The sequence below is a fragment of the Bombina bombina genome, chromosome 3 (assembly GCF_027579735.1).
Source record: "Bombina bombina isolate aBomBom1 chromosome 3, aBomBom1.pri, whole genome shotgun sequence".
NCBI lineage: Eukaryota > Metazoa > Chordata > Amphibia > Anura > Bombinatoridae > Bombina > Bombina bombina.
The window spans coordinates 254,008,671-254,026,094 of record NC_069501.1 but is presented as its reverse complement, the minus strand read 5'-3'; positions in this window follow the sequence as shown (position 1 = coordinate 254,026,094).

The window sequence follows — 17,424 nt, the reverse complement described above, 5'->3', positions numbered from 1 at the left end:
TGACACAATTTTTTGTTAACTATTCCCTTACTGTGAGACAATAGTATTATTGTAACCTGTTTTGTTTGATTGTTTAATTTTGTATGCAATTTACTTTCAATAAAAGAAAATTTTGAAGAAAAAAAAAATAAAAAAAAAATCCCTCAATCAATATGAGGTAAGTTATAGACATATATACAGCATGAGGAGCCGTGTCCTTAGTTGTAGTAGAAATGGTAGTAGTAAAAAGATCCTGGTGCTTGATGGTAATATACCAGTCCAAACTTTGATGGAGTGTACTGTGTACCGTCACAGACAATTATATGGACCAGTGTATATAGCAGTAGTGGGGCTAAAAAGATCTGCCCACAAAGTTCCCCGATTACACTGATGTGATTTTAGCTGTTATAATATGACCGCTATATAAATCCTACTGTGTAGGATTTAGGGCTGTATGTCAAACCCCTGTATAGATATAGAGGAGTGTGAAGTGTGTGCCCTATACAATGGCTGCGGGTGACAAAATTAACAGAGTATTATATGAAAATGCCAGTGGAATAAGCGCTGTGTAAATCTAAAGTCCTGAGCGCATTAGTTTCCCAAGTGCATAAAAAAACACATTTGTCATAAAATATCATATAACAAGGTGAAACAATTGCAGTTTAAAAAGTGGACATAAAATGACATAAAATGTTATAAAAAGTGGTTAGGCCTCTGTCCGCCCACTGTAAGAAACCCTTACGCGTTTCGAAGTCTATCGTGACTTCTTCTTCAGAGGTAAAAGTGAGTGGACAGGTAAAGGTGCCTCCTTACTTAAGGTCCGTGAAGTGGGCGTAAATTTTTTGGGGCCTGCGTGTGTATGCGTAGCGTGGTCATCGTGTCTATGCTGAATGTGGTGATGTCACGGCGTGTGAGACGTCTGTGACGTGTAGCTTTTCTCTGTCTAGTTCAGTTGTTATGGTAACCGTGCCGTGGGGAGACTGAAGCGTGTGTCGGCTACTATTTGCATCTTTGTACTTCATCACTGATGTAAAATCTGAGCAGGCGGACAGGAATCGCAACAATTCAACCCATCGAGTACGATCGGGTAGATTGACAGCTCCCTGCTGGTGGCCCATTGGCTGCGAGTCTGCAGGGGGTGGCGTATTGCTCTCCGCATTCAGCGATGTCTTGCGGACCAGGGGCGCGATCCGATATCGATCGCAGTTTGCGGCGCAAGCGAGGGAACCGGCGTCGCCCGCAGTTTCAGCTCGCAACTCGAGCCATCCCATATAGGTCGCCGTCAGATGCTAACGTGCCGTAAGTCTCACAAACCAGCGATGTCCAGAAATCTGCGTAAGTACAAATTTCTGGCGTCGCCAGTGACTTGCGGCATGTTAGAAACTGCCGGCGCCTATAAAACCTGACTAAAGTTTAAAACACCCGCACTGTCTAACACGCCTCCCTAACATAGCCCCGCACTGTCTAACACGCCTCCCTAACATAGCCCGCACTGTGTCTAACCCTCTATCCGCTATCCCCCCCTCACTAGCCTAACAATAAAAAAGCTATTAACCCCTAAACCGCCGCTCCTTTACCCCGCCGCAACCTAATAAAGTTATTAACCCCAAAACCGCCGCTCCCGTACCCCGCCGCCAGCTATATTATATCTATAACCCCCAAAAGTGAGCCCCCTAACCGCGCCATCTATATTAAAATTATTAACCCCTAATGTAAGCCCCTTACACCGCCGCCATCTCTATTAAATGATTAACCCCTAATTTAATCTACCTACCCCGCCGCCCAGCTATATTATCTATATTAACCCTAAGTATATTATAGTTAATATAGGTATTACATTATATATATTAACTATATTAACCCTAATTATATTAGGGTTAATATAGTTAATATAGTTACTATAGTATTTATATTAACTATATTAACTCTATCTAACCCTAACACCCCTAACTAAATTTATATTAAATTAATCTAATTCATTTATAAACTAAAAATATTCCTATTTAAATCTAAATACTTACCTATAAATAAACCCTAAGATAGCTACAATATAATTAATAATTACATTGTAGCTATGTTAGGGTTAATATTTATTTTACAGGTAAATTGTTAATTATTTTAACTAGGTAAAATAGATATTAAATAGTTATTAACTATTTAATATCTACCTAGTTAAAATAATTACCCAATTACCTGTAAAATAAATCCCTAACCTAAGTTACAAATATACTCTACACTATCAATAAATTTAATAAACTACAAATATCTATCTAAAAATACAATTAAATTAACTAAACTAAATTACAAAAAAAAACAAACACTAAATTACAAAAATAAAAAAAGATTACAAGATTTTTAAGCTAATTACACCTATTCTAAGCCACCTAATAAAATAATAAACCCCCAAAATAAAAAAAATTCCCTGCCCTATTCTAAATTCAACAAATTTCAAAGCTCTTTACCTTACCAGCCCTTAAAAGGGCCTTTTGTGGGGCATGCCCCCAAGAATTCAGCTCTTTTGCATACAACAAATACAATACCCCCCCCCATTACAACCCACCACCCACATACCCCTATTCTAAACCCACCCAAACCCCCCTTAAAAAAGCCTAACACTACCCCCCTGAAGATCTCCCTACTTGTCTTCACCACACCGGGCCGAACTCCTGATCCGATCCGGGCGATGTCTTCCTCCAAGCGGCAAAGAAGAATTCTTCCTCGGCGATGTCTTCCTCCCAAGCGGCAAAGAAGAATTCTTCCTCCGGCGATGTCATCCTCCAAGCGGCAAGAAGAATTCTTCCTCCGGCGACGTCTTCCTCCAAGCGGCAGCAAAGTCTTCATTCTTCCGGCGGCATCTTCAATCTTCTTTCTTCGCTCCGCCGCCGCGGAACATCCATCCCGGCCGACTGCTGAACTTGGAATGAGGTACCTTTAAATGACGTCATCCAAGATGGCGTCCGCCGAATTCCGATTGGCTGATAGGATTCTATCAGCCAATCGGAATTAAGTTAAAAAAATCTGATTGGCTGATTGAATCAGCCAATCAGATTCAAGTTCAATCCGATTGGCTGATCCAATCAGCCAATCAGATTGAGCTCGCATTCTATTGGCTGATCGGAACAGCCAATAGAATGCGAGCTCAATCTGATTGGCTGATTGGATCAGCCAATCGGATTGAACTTGAATCTGATTGGCTGATTCAATCAGCCAATCAGATTTTTTTAACTTAATTCCGATTGGCTGATAGAATCCTATCAGCCAATCGGAATTCGGCGGACGCCATCTTGGATGACGTCATTTAAAGGTACCTCATTCCAAGTTCAGCAGTCGGCCGGGATGGATGCTCCGCGGCGGCGGAGCGAAGAAAGAAGATTGAAGATGCCGCCGGAAGAATGAGGGACTTTGCTGCCGCTTGGAGGAAGACGTCGCCGGAGGAAGAATTCTTCTTTGCCGCTTGGAGGATGACATCGCCGGAGGAAGAATTCTTCTTTGCCGCTTGGAGGAAGACATCGCCCCGGATCGGATCAGGAGTTCGGCCCGGTGTGGATGAAGACAAGGTAGGGAGATCTTCAGGGGGGTAGTGTTAGGCTTTTTTAAGGGGGGTTTGGGTGGGTTTAGAATAGGGGTATGTGGGTGGTGGGTTGTAATGGGGGGGGGTATTGTATTTGTTGTATGCAAAAGAGCTGAATTCTTTGGGGCATGCCCCACAAAAGGCCCTTTTAAGGGCTGGTAAGGTAAAGAGCTTTGAAATTTGTTGAATTTAGAATAGGCAGGGAATTTTTTTTATTTTGGGGGTTTATTATTTTATTAGGGGCTTAGAATAGGTGTAATTAGCTTAAAAATCTTGTAATCTTTTTTTTATTTTTTGTAATTTAGTGTTTGTTTTTTTTTTGTAATTTAGTTTAGTTAATTTATTGTATTTTTAGATAGATGTTTGTAGTTTATTAAATTTATTGATAGTGTAGGTGTATTTGTAACTTAGGTTAGGATTTATTTTACAGGTAATTGGGTAATTATTTTAACTAGGTAGATATTAAATAGTTAATAACTATTTAATATCTATTATACCTAGTTAAAATAATTAACAATTTACCTGTAAAATAAATATTAACCCTAAATAGCTACAATGTAATTATTAATTATATTGTAGCTATCTTAGGGTTTATTTTTATAGGTAAGTATTTAGATTTAAATAGGAATATTTTAGTTTATTAAATGAATTAGATTAATTTAATATAAATTTAGTTAGGGTTAGATAGAGTTAATATAGTTAATATAAATACTATAGTAACTATATTAACTATATTAACCCTAATATAATTAGGGTTAATATAGTTAATATATATAATGTAATACCTATATTAACTATAATATACTTAGGGTTAATATAGATAATATAGCTGGCGGCGGGGTAGGTAGATTAAATTAGGGGTTAATCATTTTAATAGAGATGGCGGCGGTGTAAGGGGATTAGATTAGGGGTTAATAATTTTTATATAGGTGGCGGCGGTGTAAGGGGTCAGATTAGGGGATAGATAAGGTAGATGGCGGCGGTTTTAGAGGCTCACAGTAGGGGGTTAGTTTATGTAGATGGCGGCGGGGTCCGGGAGCGGCGGTTTAGGGGGTAATAACTTTATTAGGGATTTCGGGGGGGGGGACCGCGGTTGACAGGGAGATAGACATTGCGCATGCGTTAGGTGTTAGGTTTATTTTAGCAGATCTCGGTTGACAGGGAGATAGACATTGCGCATGCGTTAGGTGTTAGGTTTATTTTCTAGTTAGTTTAGGGAGTTACGGGGCTCCAATAGTCAGCGTAATGCTTCTTACGACTGCTTTTTGTGGCGAGGTGAAAATGGAGTAAGTTTTCTCCATTTTCGCCACGTAAGTCCTTACGCTGCATATTGGATACCAAACTGCGCGGGTTTGGTATACCTGCCTATGGCCCAAAAAACTGCGGGCGACGGCAGAAATATACGGGCGTAACTTCTAGGTTACGCCGTATATGTGATACCAAATCCGCGCAAATATTGGCGTCGCCGGCTTTTGCGGGCGACGATTTATATCGGATCGACCCCCTGATCCGCAAGACATTTTTTAAATATGTCCTGCGCTAAAAAATTTGGTTTGGCCAAATCTTTCAGAACAAATATTTGGCAAAATTGGTTTCCCCGAATATTCCGTCTGCTGCACTATTCAGTATTTGTGAATATTTACATTAGTTTTTGTTAAATGAATGTAAATGTTCCTTTAGAAAAAGTTCACCTGTAGTGTTATATACACTTATACGCTAATCCCGATCCTTCTTCTTAGAGCCCTGGGTCGTGCTAATGGGAGACTTAGCGCAGCGGATCCCATAGTCTGCAGAAAAGGAACTCGCCAAGCCTCTGATTAGCGTGACCCTGGGCTCTAGAAGAACGGTCAGGATTAGCACGGCTCTCCAGTGCGCTAGAGGAAAGTATTTTAACTCCTACAGGTAATTTAAAGAAAACAAATGAATACTGACAAATTTTGTTGATGCATTCTTTCCAATATTCGTTTTGTGAAAACAAAACTAATATCCATTTTTCATTACAAATTTGCATTTGTTATGAAAACAAATGCACATGTACATATCCTAATCTACTGAGAGCTAGCTGGTGATTCGTGGCTCTTGTTATTTGCTCACCAGATCTACTCAGCTAACTGCTGTGGAGCTGACTTTATCTATGTGTTTGCATGGGTTAAACACACAGTTATGTACAAGCAACAGTGCTTAAATGTCCCTTTAAGAGAAACCTTATTAAAAGTAGATTTTTAAGAGGGTGGAATTGACTAAAAACTGTTTTGTCCCCTGGAAGGTTATTTTTCCTATAACAGCTATGTAACACACATGCTAAAGGAGGAAGTTTTCCTCAAAATAACAGCATATAAAAAGTTCAAAAATCAACATTAAAGGGAAAAAGATTTTTTGTTGGGTGATTCAGAGCAAACCACTTTAAAAAAAGTTTCCAGTTTACTTCTATTATCAAATTAGCTTTGTTCCCATGATACTTCTGTGTTGAAGAGATACCTAGGTAGGCATCTAGAGTACTACATGGCAGGAAAAAAGTGCTGCCATCTAGTGCTCTTGTCAATGGATAACATTCTTGCAAAACTGCTGCCATATAGTGCTCCAAAATGGGGCCGTCTCCTAAGCATATGTACCTGTTTTTCAACAAAAGATACCAAGAGAACAAATAAAATGTGATAGAAGTAAATTAGAAAGTTGTTTAAAATCACAACCTCTATCTGATTCATGAAAGAAAACTTGTGGGTTTCATATCCCTATAAATAATTATGTATCACTGAGACTTGGTTCAATACATTCAACAAGCCTGAAATAAAAAATAATTTATTTTACTTTGTCAACAGAAATTCTTATGCTATTCAAAAGTGAAGCCTGAGAGAAACCTGCTAATAGCAATGTTGAAAAAAAAAAACTAACATGATATTTTGTCCATAGTAAAAAGGTCAAGAGATGTTATAGGATATTTTAATTATATTTGACAAATTAAGTATAACCTAATACAGGTGGCCCTCGGTTTACGCCAGTTCAATTTGCGCCGTTTCAGAATAACAACCTTTTTTCAGTCATGTGACTGCTATTAAAAAGCTTTGGAAAGCAATGCACTAATTAAAATAGCCAGTAGGGGGAGCTGTCCACTTGTTTTGCAGCAAATTTATGCAACTTAACAGACTGAAATTGATCTGTGTACACAGATCAGACCAGAGCTATCGAACAAGATTTAGCAGCCACTTCCCTATTATCTTCCTGTCCAGCAGCTTGAGGTGAAGATGCCTAACAGCTGCCTATTAATCACTGCAGATTGAAATGCATAGAATGGGTGCAGACCCAATATTATCTAACATGCTAACAATGCAGAGAACTGATTGCAGAAAAATGCAAGCAAAAAAACGTTTTTGTTCATTAAACTTAGTTTGATGATGGATGATGATGCAGTCTGTTGTGTGATTATTTAATTAGGTGATGTTAAGCAAATGTTTTTGTTGATTAAACTTAGTTTGATGATGATACAATCTATATTATTAGGTTTATAATGCTGTTTAGCATTTAAAGTCTTAATTTCAAAGCTTTAAAAATAATGTATTAGGTGTTACTTATGACAACTTTTGAGTGGGGCCTGGAATCTAACTCCCTCACTTCCCATTGACTTACATTATAAACTGGGTTTTGATTTACAACCATTCCTCCTGGAACCTAACCCCGGCGTAAACTGAGGGCTACCTGTATTTGTATTAGAATAATATTATGATACATTACTATTGAAAAGGTAAAGGACAATCTCTAGTGCTATTTATATAAAACCTTATATTGATGGGGGCGGAGTCTGGCCATGCCGGTACATGGCCGCACATTGACAGAGCTCTGAGCTGAACAACTAACCCTACTTAGCTACAGTACACTTTTTAGCCAGACAAACGGATCTAACAATGTCAGAAGTGTTCTGGAAGGGAACAGAGTACTTTGCAAATCTGTGAGAACTATATGGTACTTTATGCAGCTGTGGGAGTAGAGAGCTGAAAGTTGGAGGTCTGCCATCTTTACACAGACATTGTGCAGCTTTCTATCTACCGCAGCAGTCGCTCACTGAATGTAAATCTACAGTACACTTTTTGGACCGGACACATGGATTAACAGCATCAAAATCCTCCTGGAAGAAAACGGAAGCACTTTAAAAATCTATGAGAAATAAATGGAACTTCCTGTAACTGTGAGAGCGGTGAGCTGAAAATCGTGAATCCGCCATCTTCACACAGATATTGCGCAGCTATATATGCACCGCAGCAGTCGCTAACTAACTGCAAAATGTGAGAAGATCTACAGATATTTATTGGTATGAAAAGTATACCTTAGTGCAACTGTACAGTTACAGAAACTAACAATAATGGCATAAAATAAGATACTTATAACCACATGTAATAACTCCCACGCGGTTGGTGTTAAAATAACACTTCGACATTCTGCATTGAAACGGAACACTATTCAAATAATGCAATCTTTGATGTCTCTGTGAAGAGGAGAAACTATCTTAGTGAATATTATGCAAATAATATCTGCAAACTTTACCTGTGGAAAGGCATATGAAATGAACAAGACATGTGTATGAGGAAATTAAAACAAACCACAGAGGAGAAATATTTCTAAAAGATGGTGGACCACATGTTATTTTTGGTCTGAGGTGCTGAAACAGTAGCACTACACGTTGGCTTATTTAAAGCATAAAAGCGGGTCAAACTGAACATTATTGCCAATACCGATATTTTTAGAACCCTGTCTATTATAATACTTGATACATAGCCTCCAAGAAATCCACAAAGTCAGACAGGGCAACAAAACAACAAGCTACTCAGAACTGTCAGTTCATTCTTTCACATTGCTGAATCTCAGCCACAAGAACCAAACAATTTGACAAATTCTGCCCTTAGCCACATCAGAACCTGTAAATACCTCTGCACCCTACCCTGACCACATGGCACAAATTAAAGCAGACATTGCTAATTTGCCTTCCACTGCAGATTTTGATTCCCTAAACATACTTTTTAAGTCAGAACTAACATCTCTGAGAAGGGACATAACAGAAATGGGCAAAAGGATGGAAGATATAGAGAAAACCCAGGATACATTGAATTCTATTACAGATTTAATCATCACACAGACAAATGTACATGAGTCACAACTCTCTAATTTACAAGATAAGATAGATGACTTGGACAATAGAAATAGACAAAATAACCTCAGAATAAGGGGCATACACTAAACGGTTAAAAGTCCAGCTCTAGAGGGATATGTCCAAGATTTATTCAAAAAATTAGACAGAATTCATAGGGCGCTCAGACCCATACCACCACAAAATATGCTGCCAAGAGACGTAATTCTGCGTTTCCTGAAATTCAAAGACAAGGAGGATATTTGGTCTAAAGCAAGGCAACTTCACAGCATTCAGTTTTTGGATCACAACCTTCAAATATACATGGAACTCAGCCCGAACACTATCCAAAGGAGAAGTCTCCTTCATAACAAAGGTTCTACAGGAAAAACACATCTGATATAGTTGGGGCTTCCCCTTCAGTTTAATTATCACATATGAAAGTACCACATACACCAACAATAGTATAAAAGACCTAGACATCCTGGCAAAAGGCATAGGCATTGCTTTTTAGCCACCGGACCACCACACAGATCAAGAGAGACCAAACACCGCACTCAAATCTTCCATCCAATCCTACTAAAAAAGGGAAAAATAAGCAACCTATGCTGCTGGACGCTATGGAACAGACCGATACTACAATTACCTGATGGACATAAACAAATGGGTGAGATCATTCCATGTATGTATATATGTGTATATATATATATATATATATAATTATATATATATATAAGTACTCTCCTCGCAGTGTAATATTGAAAGGACTACCAAGTTATTTATTTATTTTTTGGTATATACATATACAGTTATAATTGCATATTTAAATTGTTATCTCAGGTGATATGCATACCAATTATTGGTTATGTCACGATCGCTCAGCTGAGCACACTCCGCTCAGCTGTTCTCTGCTGTCTTCTGCGCTTTTGCGCTATGCTGCATTGCCTAGCAACATCCTAGTACACTGAAGCCGTCCCACTCTGCTGACGTCAGGCTGGGTTCTTATTCCTGCGTCTCTACTCCTCTGGTGCCCGTTTGTTTTACCTGCTGTGGCTGTTGTGAGTACATGCTTTCTGGATTACTTGTTAATGAACTTTTGCCTGTTTGACAATGTCTCTGCTCAATGCTTCCAAGCCTGAAGATAAGTTTGGTACTTTCTGTCTGATACTTGTTACTTATCATCTGCTTCGTTTTTGCTTGCATCAATCCTGCCTGAATACACGTTGCCAGACCTTGCTAGTTTGACTACTCTATTGGTTAACCCCTACCTGCCTAAATACAAGTTCCCAGACCTTGCTTGCTTGACTACTCTATTGGTTAACCCCTTCCTGCCTGAATACACATTGCCGGACCTTGTTTGCTTGACTACTCTGTTGGTTAACCCATTCCTGCCTGAATTCACATTGCCAAACCTTACCTGCTTGACTACTCTATTGGTTAAACCCATTCATGCCGGAACACTCGTTGCCAATCTCTGCCTATCTGACTACGCCTATTCCTGATCCTGCTCTGCCTGCTTACCATCCTTGTAACCTGTGAGTAACTCCAATTTCTATTGAGTTATTTTACTTTCCTCTGAAGCTGTCATGGGGTCAGGTCCTGGTTTATACTCAGGGTGCTAGTGTGTTTTTTAGTTCATTCTAGCATTTGGGTCTTATTCTGGACTTTTCCTAACCTGACATTACAAATGGGCTAATTATGGCCCCCGATGAGTTATCCAGGGCTGTGGCTCTACAGGGACAGCTTCTTGGAACCCACTCTGTACACCTGCAATCTCTGGATTCAAAATTAGACCAGATTACTGCTCTTCTGCATAATCTCTCTTCATCTGCTCAAGCTTCAGCAACTCCTGTTGTGACTGCTGCCCCGTTCAAATACTGCATAAAAATCCGCCTCAGCCTGCAGGACAACTAATTCCTAGAATCCCCACTCCCTGATAATTTCTCTCATGAAAGGCAAAGCCTTAGCCTGGAAAAAGAAGATCCTTTGCTTAATGATATTGAATCTTTTGTATCAATTTTTTCTTCTGTGTTTGATAAACCTGGAAGGTCTGCAGCAGCCGAGGCTGGGCTGTTGGATTTAAGACAGGATTCTCTCTCTGTAGCACAATATGCTATTGAATTCTGGACTTTAGCTGCTGAAACTATGTGGAACCAAGGGGCCCTGCGGGCAGCCTTTCGCAAAGGACTTTGTGAATGTTTAAAAGATGAGCTTGTCTTTAGGGATCTTCCTGATTCTCTGGAAGACCTCATCAACTTATGTATCAAACTTGATGCCCGCTATTCTGAGCGTCTACAAGAGAAAGACCATAACAGGAGACCATTTACCAAACCAGCTTGTCCTAGCTCTTCTGTTTCTGAGTCTGTAGAACACATGGAAGTTGGAGCTATTAAGTTAACCGAAGCTGAACGCCTCAGAAGGCGCAACCTTGTACTGTGTCTTTACTGTGGTACTAAAGGTCATTTGTTGAAAGATTGCCCTACACAACCAATAAAAGCCAGGGCTTAACTTCTGAAAGAGGGACTGAATTAAGCCAAAACCCCTTGTCTTACATCAATCCTAAACTCTTTGTTCCTGTCACTCTTAGATGTGGAAACACTACATTTCAAACTCAAGCTCTAATAGATTCTGGAGCTGCAGGAATATTTATGGATTCATATTTTGTCAACTCACTCCAGATTCCACTTCTTACCAAAAGTCAAATGGTTAAAGTTACCACGGTCAGTGGTCAACCTCTGGGTTCTGGATACATCCAATATACCACGATACCTCTACTTATGTCAGTAGGCATTCTTCACTCAGAAACTATCATTTTTGATATCATCTCTTCTACTCAGTTTCCTTTGATTTTGGGATTTCCTTGGTTACAACTCCATGATCCGGTTTTCTCTTGGTCTAAAGGGGAAACTGGTAGCCTGGGGTACTACTTGTTTCAAACATTGTCTGCAGAGTCCTCACAAACCTTCAAGTTCTGTTTTAGCTGTTTTGGACATTCCTGATACTTTACCTGAACAATATAATTCTTTTCGTGATGTATTTTCTAAAAAACATGCTGAAACTCTATCTCCTCATCGGACTTTTGACTGTCCTATTGATCTATTATCTGGAGCACCTCTTCCTAGAGGTAAAACGTATCCTCTTTCTTGTCACGAATGTCTCACTCGAAGAATACATCAAAGATAATTTGACCAGAGGTTTTATTCGTCCTTCATTCTCACCTGTAGGAGCAGGTTGTTTCTTTGTTGAAAAAAAAGATGGGGGTCTCCGACCGTGCATCGATTATCGTGCTCTGAACCAAATAACCATCAAGAATTGTTATCCTCTTCCGCTCATCCATAAGTTTTTGATTGTCTTCAAGGTGCATCCATTTTCTCCAAATTGGATCTTCGTGGGGCGTACAACTTGGTTAGAATACGTAAAGGGGATGAGTGGAAAACTGCATTCAACACTAGATTTGGCCACTATGAATATCTTGTTATGCCGTGTGGGTTGTGCAATGCCCCTGCTGTTTTCCAACACTTTGTTAATGAAATCTTCAGAGATTACTTAAATCAATTCGTCATCATCTATCTTGATGATATACTGATCTACTCCAAGACCATGCAAGAACATCTTCACCATGTAAAATTAGTACTCCAGAAATTACGTGAGAATTCTCTCTTCGCCAAACTCGAGAAGTGCTCTTTCCACCAAGATTCTATTCCCTTCTTGGGATATATTATTTCACAGTCTGGTTTTGAGATGGATCCCGATAAACTAACTGCTATTAAAGATTGGCCTAGACCTACCACCCTTAAATCCCTACAAAGGTTTCTTGGCTTTACCAATTACTATCGAAAATGTATTAAAGACTTTGCTAACATTTCTTCACCACTTACTTCCCTTACTAAGAAGGGTCAAAACTGCAGAGATTGGTCTAGCACTGCCTTACAGGCCTTTGAAATTTTGAAATCAGCATTTTCTTTGAAATCAGCATTTTCTTTGGCTCCCATCCTCTGTCACCCCGTTCCAGAACTCCAATTCATCCTGGAAGTGGATGCCTCTTCTATAGCTGCAGGAGCTGTGTTATCCCAACGAAACCCAGTCACCAGTAAGATTCATCCAGTGGGGTTCTTCTCTTAAAAGTTTAATTCCGCAGAACAAAACTACAATGTAGGTAACAAAGAGTTACTAGCCATAAAATTGGCTTTGGAAGAATGGAGACACTGGCTTGAAGGCACTGCTCAACCATTTCTTATCTTAACTGATCATACGAATCTTCTGTATCTCCATACTGCTAAATGCCTTAACTCACGTCAAGCCCGCTGGGCTTTGTTCTTTTCTAGATTTAATTTTGTACTCTCTTATGTTCCTGGTACTAAGAATTCCAAGGCTGGTGCTTTATCCAGGCAATTTCAGTCCACTGATTTTGTGCTGTTGGATTCTGAACCCATACTACATCCAGTCAGTGTTCTAGCTCAGTTCTCCTCTTTTCCTATACAAGCTTTACGCTCTACTCAAACTAAGGTACCTTCTTCCTAAACTACCTCCTGGAATCCTGTATGTACCTCCTGAATTCTGTCTTAAGCTTCTACATTGGGCTCATGATAATATAATGGCCCGTCATCCTGGGATAAACAATACTTTATGGAAACTCAAACAACATGTTTGGTGGTCCTCCATGACCAAGGACGTTAAGGATTATATTGCTGCTTGTAACTCTTGTGCCTCTAATAAACAGGCTTCTCGTCTACCTTTTGGGATATTACAACCTCTCCCTGTACCACACTACCACCGGACTCACATCTCCATGGACTTTATTACTGATCTTCCTAATTCTGCTGGAAACAAGACCATATGGGTAGTGGTTGACAGGTTCTCCAAAGCAGTCCATTTTGTTCCTTTGCCTGGATTACCCTCAGCCCGTAAACTCTCTGAGCTTTTTATCCTACATGTCACTAGATTACATGGATTTCCCTTGGACATAGTTTCTGACCGAGGTGTCCAATTTGTCTCTAGTTTCTGGAGGTCTCTTTGTAAACAGTTCGGAGTTACCATTTCCCTGTCTACTGCACATCATCCCCAGTCTAACGGTCAAACTGAATGTGTGAACCAATCTTTTGAATCCTTTCTCAGGCACTATGTTAACCATCAACACTCTAACTGGTCTCAACTTCTTCCTTTAGCAGAACTAGCCCACAATTCTCACTTCAATTCTTCCTTACAGACTTCTCCCTTCAAGGCTGCCTATGGATTCAAACCTAGAACTTTTCTTATGTCTACTAGTACTTCTGGAGTACCTGGGGCTGATCGTACCATGAAGAACCTCTGCAAACATTGGCAACGTATTCGAGAAATCCTTCTCCTTTCTTCTAAAAAGTATAAAAGATTTGCTGATCGCAAACGCTGTAAGGCTCCTTTATTCCGCACTGTAGACAAAGTATGGATTTCCACCAGATTCATTTGTCTAAAGCAACCTTGTACTAAATTGGGTCCCAAATACATTGGACCATTTAGGATTGTTTCCAAAGTCTGTTCTTCTGCTTACAGAGTGGCTTTACCCAAGACCTTGAAAATTCATCCAGTATTTCACGTATCTCTTCTCAAACCGGTAGTGTTATGAATTAATAGGAGAGATGGAACTCAACTGCAGAAATTCAGTAAATTAGGTTTTGTTAGCCAGTAGTAGCACTGAGAAGCTAAGAGACTGAACTCAGAGCAACTGATACTTAGGCTATAATATAATATATACAAAGATCACCTTAACAAGAATGTAAAGGTTATAAAGTGAACAGAACTTGCAATTCTGATTTAGGTATATTAGGCTTTGCCCAGTTAGCTCCCAGTGACACAGGAATAACACAAATCTTGGGTGTAGGCAATATTCTGATAGGAATTCCCAAAGTAAGTTAATGTCCATGCTTCATATATGAAATAACATTAGGGAATGTTAGGAGAATGTCTTTTTAAGGAAAGATGTGTTGCGCTTGTTTAGATAACAACTGGTATTCAGTGCAGTAATATATACAGTGAGAGGTTTCCTTAACTTAGAAAGTAAATCCTGGATGAAGGAAGTAATTCAGCAACTACTCACAGTAAGGATGACAGGAGCAGCATAGAGGTTAGAGTGAACACGCTGTTAGGAGATTCACAGCACAGCAGACTGCAGACAAAGCAGATTGATCACAGAGGGAACCACTCACTGTGAGTCAGGCAGTTACACACTGACCGTAGCTTCGCAGCACAGCTGAATCCTCACAATGAAATGTTTGTAGAAAGATATGATACACTTCAATAAAATTTCTTCAGGGTTAAAGCTGAAATGAAATACTGTAGTAACAATTCCAGAGTTGGAAGAGACTGTAGGTAAATGGCTTTAATTCAATCAGGACAATTCCAGGAGATGCAGCTTCTAGGATTACCAAATACAAAATACTAAAGCAGGGAAAAGTGGGCGTGTCTGGTTTAAATAACCTTGCTCACAAGGTGAAGTTGAATTAAAGGTACAGTAGCTGAAACATGAGTTCTGAAAAGAAAGACATCCATTACAGGTATTGACAAACCGATTTTCCACTAAATTCAAACTCCCTCCACCTTTTCTTGTGGATGGTACTTCTGAATTCGAGTTCAGTCAGATCCTGGACTCTAAATTGCGGGGTAACCGCTTGTATTACTTGGTACATTGGAAGGGTTACCCCATTACTGAACGTTCCTGGGAACCAGCTTCTCATGTCCATGCCTCTGCTTTGATCAAACAATTTCACGTCCGGAATCCTACTAAGCCTGGGCGGGTCCCCCGGAGGGGTCCTTGAAGAGGGGACATTGTCACGATCGCTCAGCGGAGCTCACTCCGCTTAGCTGTTCTTTGCTGTCTTCTGTGCTTTTGTGCTACGCTGCGTTGCCTAGCAACATCTTAATTCACTGAAGCCGTCCCACTCTGCTGACGTCAGGCTGGGTTCTTATTCCAGTGTCTCTACTCCTCTGGTGCCGTTTGTTTTACCTGCTGTGGCTGTTGTGAGTACATGTTTGAAAACGTCTCTGCTCAATCCTTCCAAGCCTGAAGATAAGTTTGGTACTTTCTGTCTGATACTTGTTACTTATCATCTCCTTCATTTTTGCTTGCATCAATCCTGCCTGAATACAAGTTGCCAGACCTTGCTAGTTTGACTACTCTATTGGTTAACCCCTACCTGCCTGAATACAAGTTGCCAGATCTTGCTTGCTTTACTACTCTATTGGTTAACCCCTTCCTGCCTGAATACACATTGCCGGACCTTGCTTGCTTGACTACTCTATTGGTTAACCCCTACCTGCCTGAATACATGTTGCCGGACCTTGTTTGCTTGACTACTCTGTTGGTTAACCCATTCCTGCCTGCACACTCGTTGCCAATCTCTGCCTATCTGACTACGCCTATTCCTGATCCTGCTCTGCCTGCTACCATCCTTGTAACCTGTGAGTAACTCCAATTTCTATTACATTCCTCTGAAGCTGTCATGGGGTCAAGTCCTGGTTTATACTCAGGGTGCTAGTGTGTTTTTAAGTTCATTCTAGCATTTGGGTCTGATTCTGGACTTTTCCTAACCTGACAGGTTATTGTTTGTTTGTTTCATTTCATATGTTTAATAATATTATACATACTGATAGATGCCGTTACAATGGCATAGTTAATTAAGGGATAAGAAGTTGTTTAACACATCCTCACAAAATGAGCCATAGGTTTTTCAGAAATGCAAGACTGTATTGTATATTTTCGCAATTTGCTTTTTGTTTATATAGTTATTCAAGATATTCTGTTTTACTTGCATTACCTTATACTATGGGGCATATTTATCAAGCTCCGTATGGAGCTTGATGCCCCGTGTTTCTGGTGAGCCTTCAGGCTCGCCGGAAACACAAATTATGAAGCAGCGATCTAAAGACCGCTGCTCCATAACCTGTCCGCCTGCTCTGAGGTGGCGGACAGACATCGCCAAAAATCAACCCGATCGAATACGATCAGGTTGATTGACACCCCCTGCTAGCGGCTGATTGGCCGCCAAACTGCAGGGGGTGGCATTGCACCAGTAGTTCAGCAGAACTGCTGGTGCAATGATAAATGCTGACAGCGTATGCTGTCTGCATTTATCGATGTGCAGCGGACATGATCCGCAATATCGGATCATGTCCACTCACACAATGATAATTTGGCCTTTTTGTCTCATTCAGGTCAAGCTTTCATCCTATTGGCTGATCCAATCAGCCAATAGGATTAACCTCGCATTCTATTGGCTGATTGGATCAGCTAATAGGATGAAGCTCAATCGTATTGGCTGATTGCAACAGCCAATAGGATTTTTACAACCTTAATTCCGATTGGCTGTTAGAAATCTATCAGCCAATCGGAATCTAAGGGACGCCATCTTGGATGACGTCATTTAAAGGGAAACTTCATTCGGAAGAAGACGTCATCAGAAGAGGATGCTCCACGTCGGATGTCTTGAAGATGGAGCCGCTCTGCTCCGGATGGATGAAGATAGAACATGCCATCTGGATGAAGACTTCTGCAGGCTTGGATGAAGACTTCTGCTGGCTTCGATGAGGACTTCTGCCGCTTCGTTGAGGATGGATGTCCGGTTTTCAAAACTGTAAGTGGATCTTCGGGGGTTAGTGTTAGGTTTTTTTAAGGGTTTATTGGGTGGGTTTTAATTTTAGATTAGGGGTTTGGGCTGAAAATGAGCTAAATGCCCTTTTAAGGGCAATACCCATACAAATGCCCTTTTCAGGGCAATGGGAAGCT